General features: G+C 44.6%; 1 protein-coding gene across 1 annotated transcript in view; it reads right to left on the bottom strand.

Annotated features, from left to right (window-relative positions):
- Nucleotides 1-17,167, bottom strand: part of LOC120037531 (piggyBac transposable element-derived protein 4-like) — a 28,565-nt gene extending 11,398 nt beyond the window's left edge. Inside the window, exon 1 of the mRNA XM_038983571.1 lies at nt 17,081-17,167. The gene's annotated coding sequence lies outside the window, so the exon portion shown is untranslated. The remainder of the gene's footprint in view (nt 1-17,080) is intronic.
- Between the last annotated feature and the right edge of the window lie 437 nt (nt 17,168-17,604).

The raw sequence follows: 17,604 nt of genomic DNA, 5'->3' as shown, positions 1-17,604 counted from the left end.
AGACGCAACTTCACCACCACAGGAAACCTGCCAATCAAACACAAGACACAGATGGAAAAACTGATTAAATCAGTCTCACTACCTAAGAAGGTGGCCATCATGAAGTGTAAAGGACATCAACAACTGAAAAACAGAGTCAGCGAGGGAAATGATGCAGCTGACAAAGCAGCCAAGAAAGCTGGTGGATACACCCCGAGACAAATGATACTTCAGATCCAACCAGCTCGGACTGAGCTCACAGGGCAACACATAAAAGAACTCCAGTTTTCAGCAGGACCCTATGAACACTCAGTATGGGGACAGAAAGGGGCCACCAAAGGACCTGATGAACTGTGGAGATGCCATGATGGCAGACTAGTGGCCCCTGCAAACCTCTGTCCAGAACTAATACGAGAAGCTCATGGGCCCACACACGAAGGCAAACTAAAGACTTTACAGAAGGTGTCCCACATCTGGTGGCACCCACACATGAAAGACATGACAGATTTATTCTGTGATAAGTGCGGCATTTGTGGTAGCCACAATCCAAAGAAACCATATCAAACGCCCATGGGTTCATACCCAGTCCCTAACGCTTGTTTTCAGGACAGAAGAATAGATTACACTGACATGGAGCCAGATAATGTGACATATGGGAAAAGGTACCTTTTGGTAATGGTAGACAGGTTTTCCAAATGGGTCGAGGAAATACCAACAGCACGTGAGGATGCCAGGTCAGTCATTAAGTGCCTGCAGACTGAACTCATACCAAGGTATGGAGTTCCAAGGCAAATCCGATCCGACAAACGGGTCCCATTTTAGTAACCAACACCTGAGACAGGTGGAGGAAAGATTGGGTATTGTGCACAAGTTTGGGTTAGTGTACAGAACACAATCTCAAAAGCCTCGTGAAACGCGCCAATCAAATGTATGTGCAGGTTTGAAGTTGATTTGGGTTGAAGCCCTGCCCCTGGCGTTGATGGCCATGAGAGCCTCTCCAGGTGCAGGCACCCATCTCTCTCCTCATGAGATAATGACTGGGAGAGTTATGTCTGGTCCACCAAGGGAGGGAGGTCATATGCCCGCCCTTGATGTACAACAAATTGTAATGTCTGATAATTGACGGAACTTTCTGCAGCTCTCTCCACACAGATTCACAAGGTCCAAATGGGGGAGCTGACGGGAGATCCGCCATCACTGAAGGTAAAAATTGGTGACTGGGTGGGGTTAAAGTCCACAAGAGAAAGTGGCTAGAACCCAGGTGGACTGGACCGTACGAAGTGAGGGAGGTTACTTCACACTCAGTCCAGGTCAAAGGTAAATCAGGCGCACCTTGGCACCACCTCACACATTGCACTCCAGCCCCAATCCCTTCTAGAACACTGACAGAAGTCAGAGCTGATTTAAACAGCTTAAATTCGATTCCAAATGAAGACATTCCTGACTCAGGGGATGCGGCATCAAACTCCGCCTCCCCTGAAAAAGGAACCTCGCCCAGTTAGAGGGACATTTCTCCCTCCCTGGGCAAGGCTAGGGATATCTGGCCCCTTATTTGTGATATTCCTACTGATTTTTGGGGTGTCCCTGGGCACTTTCACATGGTTAATAGAATAACTATAACCGGATCCCCATGGATGTATGTCACGGACACTCTAGTCTAACTAGGTAATATAGATAAAAATATATATATATTTTTTTTAAATTATTAAACAAAAGTTAAAATAAGAAACTAATATGGCTTAAATTGGGAAGGTTGAATAGAGCGGGTGGAGAGCTGTGCAGAGAATGGACAGAAGATGGCAGTATTGCAGCACTCAACGGTCTCCCAGCCGACGGGGAGCCTGGTTGAATGCTGGTGACATAATTTTGTTTTTGTAGTAAACGTTTAGGTTAAGGGTTTCCGTGTTCCCAGAGATAAGATATCTTAAAGGAGTACACTTATATATATATATTAGGAGGATTATTTTCTGAGTTTTATTTAAACAAGGGATTTTTTAAGATAAAGGGTTCTTTTAGTATGTCTAGATATAGTATGGAACACGAATGTAAGGAGGTGATGTAACCTTTTGACCTATCTTCATTGCATTTTCATGTGGTTTGATCACCCACGGGGGAATGTAATGAGGATAATGAAATTGTGGTCATTTGGAATACTAATTTTGAGGTAAATTGATTATAATAGAGGTTATAACTCTTGACCATAATTGTAGTTTTAACCACAGAGGAGTCAGGTTTCTGTTTTTAAACATTGGCTATGACGGTTTTGAATGGGCTGTTATTGATTTGGTAATACAACAGAAAAAATCCCATTTGTCATCGATAATAAATGGGGGAAGATATGATACATTGAGGTGTGAACAGGAGATATTTTAAGCCTATAGGGCAGGAAAATACATAAGCATTTAAATATAAGAATATTTTACTAATCTTACCTAAGTCAATATTAAGAGTAGGTAAGGTTGATACCTGGCCAGGGCCAGGTATCAAACGGGAGAGGGGTACATTGTGGTCTAGGATAGGATTGGGGCCTATTGGATAATAAACTAATTTAAAATTAAAAATTACTAGCTAACAAATGGGTATAGAAGTTAAATATATAATCAGATAGAACAAATGAGAAACTGTTTGTTAGCCAAACTTGTATGTCCAGGATTTCATGCGTTACAGGTGAATTAAAGGAGAAGGTGATTCACCCGACCTGGGGGCATATCGCACTTGGAGGGTGAGACACACTGACACTGCCGAATGATCACAGAGTTAAGGAGAAGAACCGTTGCTAATAGAGTTCGGGGGTCAACTCCTTAATGAAGAATCCCTGACCCCGCCCTCTCATCACTGTGTACGTTCATAGAAGTGAAAGTGTTGCTTGATCTCTGGCTGATGATGTGTTCTCTGGGAGAGGATGGGGTTTTTACAGGACTGCTTGTAGTCCTGAGCTGTCTGATTAGGATACGATGGGGATGTTACTATCACAGTACCGCCAGAACCACCACCAGTTCCAACAGACCAGGGTTCAGCCAGCCTCCTCCACCACTTCAAGACCAAGTCCCACGCCATCACCTAAGCTCTCCAATCTGGTACAGGTAATAAATGTAAAAGACATCTCAGATAGTGACCAATTGGGGACTGAAACTGGTTATGAGGGAAGGGAGAATATGTGGTTGGCTTACAAAACACTTAATAGAAAGGACTGTGTCGTATGTGGACATGCCAGACCTATTCTGGCTGCTCACCCATGTGTCCTAAGTAATGGGGAAGGTTGGATGTGCATATTGGAAAGCTTAAGCCAAATTCAACCCTGTGTAAGACTCTGAGTCTTGTGTTCCCAGAAGTCCCTCCCCAGAAGGCACCGTGGGGAGTTAAGGCATATGGGGGATATTACAGCTGTATCACTGGTACAGGTAGAGGTATAGACTATGGGAGGCTCCCTACTACTGCCTGCATCACTAATGTCACTATTAACTAGAGGTGTTGCTGATGTATGGTGGATGTGTGGACCTGCCAGGCGGTTGACCCCATTTTGAAAGGAGATTGTCAGGGCACATGTGTTTTGGCCAGTCTGATAAACACCATAGCCTATTATTGAGGTTACAGCTAACCAACTTCTGGGAGCCGCACATGACACAGAGGCTTGGGACCAACCCAGGAGACGGCAGAAACGTGACGCTCCTTGGTCCGAGGGTACAGATAACATTCACACCAACCTGTTGGGGGTCCCAATAGGGGTCCCCCACGAATTCCAGACGTTAAACAGGAAAGATGGCCTGTGGCATCTGATGCCCATCATTGGCCCAGCTATTGTTGATGCTAAAACAAAATGTCTGGATCAATTATATCTACTATAATTAATAATGATTTGTTAAATACACCCACACAGCACTTACAGGGATGGCTGAACAATTGGATGCTACCTCTAAAACCAGTAGACACAATAGACTAACACTGGACATGATTCTGGCCAACCAGGGAGGTGTATGTAAAATGTTTGGAGAACAGTGTTGCATGTTTGTCCCTAACAATACTAGTCCGGATGGGAGCATTTCAAAAGCTCTGAGTGGGTTGGCAAGGTTATCAGTGGAGATGAAGGGTCTTGCAGGTGTGGAGGAGTGGACTGGTCCCTTGGCTGGGTGGTTGGTTTGGTAAGTACACTGCAGTGATGAGACCCTAGTTGTTGTTTTTCGCATGCTCATGTGCTGTGTTGCCTGTATCATACCTTGTTTGAAGAAGTCTGTTACAGATGTGGAAAGGGCCTCTGGTATGATGCCGTTGGTTGATGATCCAGTTGGAGAGGCTGATACGAAATCAAGCTTCCGCAGGAGAGTGGGCCTGACAGAGGAGGACCCTTGGTTTGCTGTAGTTGATGTTGTCGAATGAATAAAAAAGTGATGTTTGTCCTCCCTGTTGTGAAGGTTTGAAGTTCCCGGGTGGCGACGAGCCCACCTGGTACAGGTTGTATAGAGGGATGGACCTAAGGGTTTAACATATTCTCGTTTTTTGGTTACTAATGTGTGATTGGCCACTCCAGGTGTAGTTATTGGAGTGGTCTCCTTTTTGGTCCTTGCTCATTTACGACTCAACTTACATTGATGCTATTGGTGTCCCTAGGGGGTGCCAGATGAATATAAACTGGTGGGCCAAGTGGCAGCTGGGTTTGAATCTTCTGTCTGTTGGTGGTGCACAGTTAATAAAAATGTGGACCGAATTAATTACATTCATTTTAATGTCCAGAAACTGGGCAATTGGACTCAACAAGGCTTCGAGGCGGTCCATGGACAATAGAATCGCGGTTGATATGTTATTGGCTGAACGCGGGGGGGTCTGTGCAATGTTTGGTGAGCAGTGTTGTACTTTCATTCCCAATAACACAGCTACGGATGGGAGTCTGACTGTAGCATTGGAGGGACTTCGTACCCTTAATGGTAAGATGAAACAGCATTCTGGAGTGGACACTTCTATGTGGGACTCATGGATGGATGCTTTTGGTAAATATAAGACGCTGGTTTCCTCTATCCTAGTATCTATTTCCGTTTTTGTGGGCATTCTTGTACTTTGTGGATGCTGTTGCATTCCATGTGCGCGCACGCTTGCTAGCCGTGTTATCACTGCCGCCATAGACCCTAATCAGGAAAGGGCCCAAATGTTCCCATTGCTTGATGATGGGGAAGCTGGACCTGTCTATCTATTTGAGGACTAAGAAACTTTTATGTCACGTCTCTTGTGAGACGTGAAGAGAGGGAATTAAAAATTTGTCTTCTGACAAATTTTATCCCATAGTTTTGTTTTTTACTTTTATGTCACGTCTATAAAGACGTGAAGAGGGGGATTTGTAAGAAATTGTAATCGATACTGGAAACTTGTTATAACAAAATTCTCAACACAAGCTATACTTGACACAACAGGCACCCATCCCCTCTCTTCCCCACACATGTTGTTCTCATCAGATAACAGCCACAGACCCACACACACAACCCTCCCCCATGAACAGGAATCTGCTAAAACAACCCCACACACACACACACTATGTTCAGGGTTGGGACTAAAGACAAAGAACTGTGTTGGGAGCCAACGGAACGTCGACATCAGGCCGAACAGGACTACCCACGACCCGGAGCGACCAATCAGAAGGCCAGACTACCAGATCAACCTACTTCATTCAATGCATATATAAAGCTGTACAATATGTTTAGCGCTCTCTCTTCCGACGATTCCTTATGAGTCAGACAGAAAGGGGCCGTGCTGCACGCTTTGCCAGATATTTTTACACTTGAATAAAACTGCCTGATTATACAATTATACACCTCGTCCTATGTCTCAACTTGATCTCCTGTCTCTAGTAACTGTTTTATCAACAAAACTTGGTATGCAGAGGATGGTTATTTAAAATCTTGGAATTCGGTCCATAGAAAGTGATGAGAGAGGAGACGGGTTGGAGAAAGATTCGAGAAGGAGGGGTGACTGGTAATCAAGAGCATTTCGGTGATTCAGCCCGCCTCAGGATACTGATCAAAGAGCTCGACAAATAAAGAGGTAAGCAGTACCTGTTAAATCGAAATCTGCATATTATATTATAGTCCTTACCCAAATTAAGATCAGTGTTTCTGAAGGCGAGTATGGATTATTGTTAAATTTTATGTGAAAACTGTCCGTAACCGAAGGCATTGTGTAAAGATATCTGCGAAGTATAAAATCAAGTCGAATTAGTAATCTGGGACTAGTCGAAATATTCTTCCACTAGGAGCATCGGTGAGAAATCTAAGCTTGAGCTAGGAGTAATGGTATTAAACCTGAAACTCTCCAAATTAATGTGAGTGATTGAACGTTCCACGAGACTGATTGCTACTAATTACTGATATGCTAAATTGAGACTGTGTTGAAAGTGACCGCCGAGTCAAAAAGTTTAGGTCGTGGTCCAGCCGCCGCGCTGAAAGTTGACTTGATTTTTCCCTCTTGAGCTGTTGGTAATTCCTTAAGGGCTAGAATTAAATTGACAATTATTTTAGAAGCGCTAGAATATACTAATATATTGTTCCAAAAGGAAATTTCTGAAATGTTTTGGCAAAGTATTTAATTAATCGAATAAGCGAAAAGCAATAATAACTTTCGAATAAAAGATCCTAAAATTGTCATTCCAATTATATCAGGAGCGCTTGAATTCATTAATACATTGTACCAAAAGGACAGTTCTGAAATATTTTGCCAAAGTATTTAATTAATTGAATAAGCGAAAAGCAATAATAACTTTTGAATATAAGTACCTAAAATTGTCATTCCAATTATATCAGGAGCGCGTGAATATATTAATATATTGTTCCAAAAAGATATAGCTGAAATATTGTTGGAAAACGAAAAATAATTCATTGAATACACGGTAATAAAATTCTTTGTGCACGCGGGTCGGACACGAGATAGGTCGGTGTTAGAGCCAAGGATACTTCGCTGGTTTCGATCAGTGACGGGCTAAAGTATACAAAGATAGTAATAGACCCAGACATAGCTTAACGACAAAATGGCCACGACCATCGTCCCCAAACACAAATTCAATGAATACTTAGATCAGAGAATAAAAGACAGAGCAGGGGGAAAAATACAATATAAAACAATCAAGAAGGTATGGGACGAAGTGAGGCTTAAATGGACACAGGCAGGTTACCTTAGTGGAGCTGCCCCATCAAAAGGGCAACTCCTCACTATGGAGAAAGAATTAGAGGAAGCAGTGAAGGAAGGGATAGAAAATGAAGTTGAAAAGAATAAGAGTCACTTATTCAAAAAGGAGGGAACAAAGCATAGGGAAAAAGCAGAGGCTGAGCTGAAAATAGGATCGTGGGCAATTGAAGAAATCAGAAGGGCACTCCCGTACAGAAAACCTGACATGATGGGGGTGGTCACTGGAGCACCAACTGACACCAAAGAGGGCATGGCCAACAATAAGGACGCCCCACCTACCACCACAGTCGCCCCATCGGCCCCAACCCATTTATACCCGGAACTGCCACAGGGAGAGAAAATAACACCACCTCCCTATTCTCAAAATCCATTCACCCACCTCCCTCAAAACCCTTTTCTGACCCCTGCTGTGATACAGGCACCGGTGTTTGTGGTGCATGAAGGACACCTAAAAGGTAACATGACTTTGGGGATCCAAGAAGGGCAACTCATGTGTGAAGAGAGAACTGATCATCAAGAAAGGGAGGAAAGGGATAGATCTCACACACAAGGACGTGGTGAGGGTTCGAAACCAGCCTCACTACAGGGACATGGTGGCTCTCTATTTACCTATCCACAAGGACGGGGTGGTGGGTCTCAACCAGGCCCTTTGATGAGAGAAGACAGAGAGCTGATTCAGTTTTCTTCCACTCCAAACCCAGACTGGTTTAGAAGCAGAACACGGGGAGATAGTCAAACAGTCACTGAAGGGTCATGGTCGCCACCAGGACAATGTTCCTCTGGGGCCTCATTAAGAGGAAACCACAGCAAGGACGATGAAGGTGAGAACAGAACAGGACAAGATGAAGAGGAGGTGGAGCGAGACCTCAGGGACTCAGTGGCACTGGCCAAATCTATGTTAGAAGATGCTGAACGTGGAGGGGGCTCGTACCATATAAAAGGGGTAATGATGGGGAAGGTGACGGATTTGGTCGAACCTATTAGACAGTCCGTACGTCTCAGGGAACAGAACAGCAGGGGTGTCTCGTCCAGGGCAGACTGGGATCCCCAATATGGAGGACGGGGAGGGTCGGAGATGCAGATGCCGTTGAGGCCCACTCCGGACGGAGGGCATGAAGAATACCAACCCTGGAAAATGACAGACCTTACCACTTTGATGGAACAATTACCCAGCCTGCATGGGGGTGCCTCTGCATGGCTCCTTCAACTCCAAACACTGACTTCAGGTCTACGGCTCTGTCTAGGTGACATGAGGGCCCTTCTGGCTAGAGCAACAGACCATACCACCATGAGTGCTTTGATAAGAGATGCAGATCTTGCCACAGCCCCGGCTGCACTGGCCCAGGGAGACTTCCGGGCACAATTGTGGGCAGTGTTGAGAAGGGCATATCCCACAGAACGAAATCATGCAACCCTTTCATCATTCACCATCAATCCAGGGGAACAACCGGCAGCCTACCTCGACAGAGCAAAAAACACATGGAGAACTGTCCACGAAGAACCATATGACCACACTGCCACCACGGTCAGCATGTGGAAGGAGATGGTGGTGAGCGGAGCTCCAAACGAGGTCCGTACCAAACTCAGAGGCACTGTGGGGTTAATGGCACTTCCCCAGGCTCAGTTCAACTCCCATGTGCATCACCACATCACCCAATACAACAAGGATAAGGGAGGGGCTGAAACACAAGTCCAGTCCCTACAGGTACAACTTTTGAAACTACAACTGAAAGAGGCCCAGAAAGGGGAAAAACCCAAGAAACAGATGGTGGCTGAAGATCAACCAGACATCTCACAAATCATTGAAAAAACGGTTTCACAAATGATACAGCAACAACAACCCCCCATGTCAACCCCACAGGGACCTCCCCTACCATCACAACTCCTGGATCAGTCACTACCCATGGTCACCCCACCATACTATCAACCAACACAACAAGGTTATCCTTCAACATGGGGACAACAACCACGTTACCCATCACCCTGGGGGACAGGACAAGCACGACCAATGGACTGCTACAATTGTAAACAAACTGGACATATGGCACGTCAGTGCCCATACCCATTGACACCGACCCAACATTACTGGATGACCAATCGGGCACGACAAACCACCCCAAGAGGACGTGGAGGAGTCAGGCCAATGATGTACCAACCACGTGCAGCCCAGCAACCTGCATACAATCACCCAAACCCAGACCCAAATCAGCAACCACCTCCTCCTTTCCAGGGCATGTCAGATGAATATGCCCCATGGCCCTGAAGCTGCCCACCACTAACCTACACTCATCATTGACCTGGACTACTGAAGCATAAAAGGCTTTTGCACTCTTGAAAACAGATCTCTGTGGCAGCAGCCTTAATAGCACCTGACTACAAAAACAAGTTCCATCTGGATGTTTCTGAAAAAGAAGGATTTACATCATCCATCCTTTTTCAGAAACAAGAGGGGGAGAGAAGAGTGTTGATGTATCACTCCTCCAAATTGGACCACATCGAAGTAGGACAAACCACATGTTCCAGGTATGTAGCTGCAGTGGCAAAAGCTATTGAAAAAACAGCCCACTTGGTAATGTGCCATCCATTGGAAATCCACACCCACCATGGGGTTGCAGCATATCTGATGAGCAAAGAATTCACGTTCAGCGCTGAAAGAAAAACGAAAATCCAGAATAAATGCACACAATCACACATCACATTTGTCAACACTGACAAAAACATGGCAGACGCACTCAATGCTGAAGAAGGTCTACCCCACTCCTGTGCAGAAAGAGCTGCACAAGAACTGAAACTGAGACCTGACCTGGGGAACGAACCACTCACCAACCCGGACCTATGGTTATACACAGATGGATGCTGCTATAGAGGAGAGGAAGGGAACATAGCAGCATACGCAGTGGTGCAGCAGCTCCCGGATAGATCACATGTGACTTTGGAATCTGCCATCATCCCACAACCTGCATCAGCCCAATTAGCTGAAATCATAGGTTTGACACAAGCTCTGGAAAGAGCTGAAGGAAAGACTGTAAACATCTACACCGACTCAGCGTATGCTCATGGAGCAGTCCATACTGATGGACCACAATGGGTTAGACGCAACTTCACCACCACAGGAAACCTGCCAATCAAACACAAGACACAGATGGAAAAACTGATTAAATCAGTCTCACTACCTAAGAAGGTGGCCATCATGAAGTGTAAAGGACATCAACAACTGAAAAACAGAGTCAGCGAGGGAAATGATGCAGCTGACAAAGCAGCCAAGAAAGCTGGTGGATACACCCCGAGACAAATGATACTTCAGATCCAACCAGCTCGGACTGAGCTCACAGGGCAACACATAAAAGAACTCCAGTTTTCAGCAGGACCCTATGAACACTCAGTATGGGGACAGAAAGGGGCCACCAAAGGACCTGATGAACTGTGGAGATGCCATGATGGCAGACTAGTGGCCCCTGCAAACCTCTGTCCAGAACTAATACGAGAAGCTCATGGGCCCACACACGAAGGCAAACTAAAGACTTTACAGAAGGTGTCCCACATCTGGTGGCACCCACACATGAAAGACATGACAGATTTATTCTGTGATAAGTGCGGCATTTGTGGTAGCCACAATCCAAAGAAACCATATCAAACGCCCATGGGTTCATACCCAGTCCCTAACGCTTGTTTTCAGGACAGAAGAATAGATTACACTGACATGGAGCCAGATAATGTGACATATGGGAAAAGGTACCTTTTGGTAATGGTAGACAGGTTTTCCAAATGGGTCGAGGAAATACCAACAGCACGTGAGGATGCCAGGTCAGTCATTAAGTGCCTGCAGACTGAACTCATACCAAGGTATGGAGTTCCAAGGCAAATCCGATCCGACAAACGGGTCCCATTTTAGTAACCAACACCTGAGACAGGTGGAGGAAAGATTGGGTATTGTGCACAAGTTTGGGTTAGTGTACAGAACACAATCTCAAAAGCCTCGTGAAACGCGCCAATCAAATGTATGTGCAGGTTTGAAGTTGATTTGGGTTGAAGCCCTGCCCCTGGCGTTGATGGCCATGAGAGCCTCTCCAGGTGCAGGCACCCATCTCTCTCCTCATGAGATAATGACTGGGAGAGTTATGTCTGGTCCACCAAGGGAGGGAGGTCATATGCCCGCCCTTGATGTACAACAAATTGTAATGTCTGATAATTGACGGAACTTTCTGCAGCTCTCTCCACACAGATTCACAAGGTCCAAATGGGGGAGCTGACGGGAGATCCGCCATCACTGAAGGTAAAAATTGGTGACTGGGTGGGGTTAAAGTCCACAAGAGAAAGTGGCTAGAACCCAGGTGGACTGGACCGTACGAAGTGAGGGAGGTTACTTCACACTCAGTCCAGGTCAAAGGTAAATCAGGCGCACCTTGGCACCACCTCACACATTGCACTCCAGCCCCAATCCCTTCTAGAACACTGACAGAAGTCAGAGCTGATTTAAACAGCTTAAATTCGATTCCAAATGAAGACATTCCTGACTCAGGGGATGCGGCATCAAACTCCGCCTCCCCTGAAAAAGGAACCTCGCCCAGTTAGAGGGACATTTCTCCCTCCCTGGGCAAGGCTAGGGATATCTGGCCCCTTATTTGTGATATTCCTACTGATTTTTGGGGTGTCCCTGGGCACTTTCACATGGTTAATAGAATAACTATAACCGGATCCCCATGGATGTATGTCACGGACACTCTAGTCTAACTAGGTAATATAGATAAAAATATATATATATTTTTTTAAATTATTAAACAAAAGTTAAAATAAGAAACTAATATGGCTTAAATTGGGAAGGTTGAATAGAGCGGGTGGAGAGCTGTGCAGAGAATGGACAGAAGATGGCAGTATTGCAGCACTCAACGGTCTCCCAGCCGACGGGGAGCCTGGTTGAATGCTGGTGACATAATTTTGTTTTTGTAGTAAACGTTTAGGTTAAGGGTTTCCGTGTTCCCAGAGATAAGATATCTTAAAGGAGTACACTTATATATATATATTAGGAGGATTATTTTCTGAGTTTTATTTAAACAAGGGATTTTTTAAGATAAAGGGTTCTTTTAGTATGTCTAGATATAGTATGGAACACGAATGTAAGGAGGTGATGTAACCTTTTGACCTATCTTCATTGCATTTTCATGTGGTTTGATCACCCACGGGGGAATGTAATGAGGATAATGAAATTGTGGTCATTTGGAATACTAATTTTGAGGTAAATTGATTATAATAGAGGTTATAACTCTTGACCATAATTGTAGTTTTAACCACAGAGGAGTCAGGTTTCTGTTTTTAAACATTGGCTATGACGGTTTTGAATGGGCTGTTATTGATTTGGTAATACAACAGAAAAAATCCCATTTGTCATCGATAATAAATGGGGGAAGATATGATACATTGAGGTGTGAACAGGAGATATTTTAAGCCTATAGGGCAGGAAAATACATAAGCATTTAAATATAAGAATATTTTACTAATCTTACCTAAGTCAATATTAAGAGTAGGTAAGGTTGATACCTGGCCAGGGCCAGGTATCAAACGGGAGAGGGGTACATTGTGGTCTAGGATAGGATTGGGGCCTATTGGATAATAAACTAATTTAAAATTAAAAATTACTAGCTAACAAATGGGTATAGAAGTTAAATATATAATCAGATAGAACAAATGAGAAACTGTTTGTTAGCCAAACTTGTATGTCCAGGATTTCATGCGTTACAGGTGAATTAAAGGAGAAGGTGATTCACCCGACCTGGGGGCATATCGCACTTGGAGGGTGAGACACACTGACACTGCCGAATGATCACAGAGTTAAGGAGAAGAACCGTTGCTAATAGAGTTCGGGGGGTCAACTCCTTAATGAAGAATCCCTGACCCCGCCCTCTCATCACTGTGTACGTTCATAGAAGTGAAAGTGTTGCTTGATCTCTGGCTGATGATGTGTTCTCTGGGAGAGGATGGGGTTTTTACAGGACTGCTTGTAGTCCTGAGCTGTCTGATTAGGATACGATGGGGATGTTACTATCACAGTACCGCCAGAACCACCACCAGTTCCAACAGACCAGGGTTCAGCCAGCCTCCTCCACCACTTCAAGACCAAGTCCCACGCCATCACCTAAGCTCTCCAATCTGGTACAGGTAATAAATGTAAAAGACATCTCAGATAGTGACCAATTGGGGACTGAAACTGGTTATGAGGGAAGGGAGAATATGTGGTTGGCTTACAAAACACTTAATAGAAAGGACTGTGTCGTATGTGGACATGCCAGACCTATTCTGGCTGCTCACCCATGTGTCCTAAGTAATGGGGAAGGTTGGATGTGCATATTGGAAAGCTTAAGCCAAATTCAACCCTGTGTAAGACTCTGAGTCTTGTGTTCCCAGAAGTCCCTCCCCAGAAGGCACCGTGGGGAGTTAAGGCATATGGGGGATATTACAGCTGTATCACTGGTACAGGTAGAGGTATAGACTATGGGAGGCTCCCTACTACTGCCTGCATCACTAATGTCACTATTAACTAGAGGTGTTGCTGATGTATGGTGGATGTGTGGACCTGCCAGGCGGTTGACCCCATTTTGAAAGGAGATTGTCAGGGCACATGTGTTTTGGCCAGTCTGATAAACACCATAGCCTATTATTGAGGTTACAGCTAACCAACTTCTGGGAGCCGCACATGACACAGAGGCTTGGGACCAACCCAGGAGACGGCAGAAACGTGACGCTCCTTGGTCCGAGGGTACAGATAACATTCACACCAACCTGTTGGGGGTCCCAATAGGGGTCCCCCACGAATTCCAGACGTTAAACAGGAAAGATGGCCTGTGGCATCTGATGCCCATCATTGGCCCAGCTATTGTTGATGCTAAAACAAAATGTCTGGATCAATTATATCTACTATAATTAATAATGATTTGTTAAATACACCCACACAGCACTTACAGGGATGGCTGAACAATTGGATGCTACCTCTAAAACCAGTAGACACAATAGACTAACACTGGACATGATTCTGGCCAACCAGGGAGGTGTATGTAAAATGTTTGGAGAACAGTGTTGCATGTTTGTCCCTAACAATACTAGTCCGGATGGGAGCATTTCAAAAGCTCTGAGTGGGTTGGCAAGGTTATCAGTGGAGATGAAGGGTCTTGCAGGTGTGGAGGAGTGGACTGGTCCCTTGGCTGGGTGGTTGGTTTGGTAAGTACACTGCAGTGATGAGACCCTAGTTGTTGTTTTTCGCATGCTCATGTGCTGTGTTGCCTGTATCATACCTTGTTTGAAGAAGTCTGTTACAGATGTGGAAAGGGCCTCTGGTATGATGCCGTTGGTTGATGATCCAGTTGGAGAGGCTGATACGAAATCAAGCTTCCGCAGGAGAGTGGGCCTGACAGAGGAGGACCCTTGGTTTGCTGTAGTTGATGTTGTCGAATGAATAAAAAAGTGATGTTTGTCCTCCCTGTTGTGAAGGTTTGAAGTTCCCGGGTGGCGACGAGCCCACCTGGTACAGGTTGTATAGAGGGATGGACCTAAGGGTTTAACATATTCTCGTTTTTTGGTTACTAATGTGTGATTGGCCACTCCAGGTGTAGTTATTGGAGTGGTCTCCTTTTTGGTCCTTGCTCATTTACGACTCAACTTACATTGATGCTATTGGTGTCCCTAGGGGGTGCCAGATGAATATAAACTGGTGGGCCAAGTGGCAGCTGGGTTTGAATCTTCTGTCTGTTGGTGGTGCACAGTTAATAAAAATGTGGACCGAATTAATTACATTCATTTTAATGTCCAGAAACTGGGCAATTGGACTCAACAAGGCTTCGAGGCGGTCCATGGACAATAGAATCGCGGTTGATATGTTATTGGCTGAACGCGGGGGGGTCTGTGCAATGTTTGGTGAGCAGTGTTGTACTTTCATTCCCAATAACACAGCTACGGATGGGAGTCTGACTGTAGCATTGGAGGGACTTCGTACCCTTAATGGTAAGATGAAACAGCATTCTGGAGTGGACACTTCTATGTGGGACTCATGGATGGATGCTTTTGGTAAATATAAGACGCTGGTTTCCTCTATCCTAGTATCTATTTCCGTTTTTGTGGGCATTCTTGTACTTTGTGGATGCTGTTGCATTCCATGTGCGCGCACGCTTGCTAGCCGTGTTATCACTGCCGCCATAGACCCTAATCAGGAAAGGGCCCAAATGTTCCCATTGCTTGATGATGGGGAAGCTGGACCTGTCTATCTATTTGAGGACTAAGAAACTTTTATGTCACGTCTCTTGTGAGACGTGAAGAGAGGGAATTAAAAATTTGTCTTCTGACAAATTTTATCCCATAGTTTTGTTTTTTACTTTTATGTCACGTCTATAAAGACGTGAAGAGGGGGATTTGTAAGAAATTGTAATCGATACTGGAAACTTGTTATAACAAAATTCTCAACACAAGCTATACTTGACACAACAGGCACCCATCCCCTCTCTTCCCCACACATGTTGTTCTCATCAGATAACAGCCACAGACCCACACACACAACCCTCCCCCATGAACAGGAATCTGCTAAAACAACCCCACACACACACACTATGTTCAGGGTTGGGACTAAAGACAAAGAACTGTGTTGGGAGCCAACGGAACGTCGACATCAGGCCGAACAGGACTACCCACGACCCGGAGCGACCAATCAGAAGGCCAGACTACCAGATCAACCTACTTCATTCAATGCATATATAAAGCTGTACAATATGTTTAGCGCTCTCTCTTCCGACGATTCCTTATGAGTCAGACAGAAAGGGGCCGTGCTGCACGCTTTGCCAGATATTTTTACACTTGAATAAAACTGCCTGATTATACAATTATACACCTCGTCCTATGTCTCAACTTGATCTCCTGTCTCTAGTAACTGTTTTATCAACACAACTTTTCAGACTACCCTGGCATCTTTTTTCCAATCAGCACCTAGCAACAAATTTAGCTACTTTTAAACATTTGGAACTTTTAGCAACTTTTGAAAAGTGACAAACAAAAAAAATTCACATTTTCCCTCTAAATTACACAAAAACGATTTTCTCTGTCACACACTCAGTCACAACACACGTGTGTGGCTGCAAAAGTGCATTGTGAGTGACGTCACCAGCAGGCGCTCAGCTCGTGCACAGGCAGCAGCAATTTCAGCAAATTGCAAATCATTGTAGGCTGACTGCAGAATCATCATTAGTACGGGTTCGACGAGACAAACCCAATGAATATAGTTGGTCACGAATGTTTGATCTTGAACAGAACTTACATCAACCAACATGTCTCAATCACAATTGTACATCCAGAAAAGAGTGGGAGTCTGTACCTGAACAAACGACAAATCAATTTGAGTAACGTTATTATATATTCTGCGTCACATCAACCTGCCTCTAGCAACTTACCCTGGAAATTAGTTGGCAACACCGGCCACACCATAACATAAAGTTAGACCTAAAACAGAGCATGGTACCGACATGGCAGCAGCACAAAACATGGTACCAACATTATTGGGCACAGACAACGTGCAGGCATATAGAACCCGGTAGCGTCGGGAATTGAACCTTATTTCCAATACCGTTTGACGTTACTACTTTTGACCAGATCAATGTTAATCAGTAGTACACTTGAGAATACGTTGCCATTAGCGCAGCAACGACAGTCGAATCAGGGGCCAAATGCTACTCAGAATCTGGTAAGTTTCTTCTTCAAAGGCTGATTCGGTAAGAGAGTGATGGTGCAGTCACTCCTAACTGGAAAGCTAGCCTGCTAGCTAACACCAACATGGCACGTGGTAAGCTAGGTGATAACAAAAACCACCAAACTAGCCAGTTGGCAAACTAACGTTTGTATCGTTTTACTGCAGCAGAGTGAGTCGTTGTACCATGCATGGCAGACATTTCAGTAATATGCAGCTTACCTGAGATGCATATTCTCTACCGAGTCATCGGCATCTTGAAAGGAGTAAAATAAAGTTTACACACAGAGGAGAAACCACAACAACCCGCTCACTGGAATGAAAATCCTTGAATGACCAGATGTCGCTGTCCCTCCTCCTCCTCCTACTTCTTCTATGGTATAATGGCGTTCGCAACAATTAAATGTGCATTCCGCCACCTACTGTGCGGGTGGATAATAAGGATCCCAAAAAAGGAAAACATTTGGGTAAAAATAAATAAAATATCATACAAACTACCAAAAAAGAAATTAACTAAATAAAATCAACCTGCTTTTCTGTAAAAACCTCCTTCTAATCAGGTCCAACACAGCCTCAGAATCCTCCTGTGAGGGCAGGACATTTCCTGGTGACAAAAGTCCTTGTAGTCCTGCTCGGCAAAATCTTCTCTGGCTTTTTTTATTATTATTTTTTAGCTATTTCACCTTTATTTAACCAGGTAGGCCAGTTGAGAACAAGTTCTCATTTACAACTGCGACCTGGCCAAG

The sequence above is a fragment of the Salvelinus namaycush genome, unplaced genomic scaffold (genome assembly GCF_016432855.1).
Source record: "Salvelinus namaycush isolate Seneca unplaced genomic scaffold, SaNama_1.0 Scaffold1755, whole genome shotgun sequence".
Classification (NCBI taxonomy): domain Eukaryota; kingdom Metazoa; phylum Chordata; class Actinopteri; order Salmoniformes; family Salmonidae; genus Salvelinus; species Salvelinus namaycush.
The sequence above is the reverse complement of the archived record's forward strand: the minus strand, read 5'-3'. Positions and strand labels throughout refer to the sequence as shown.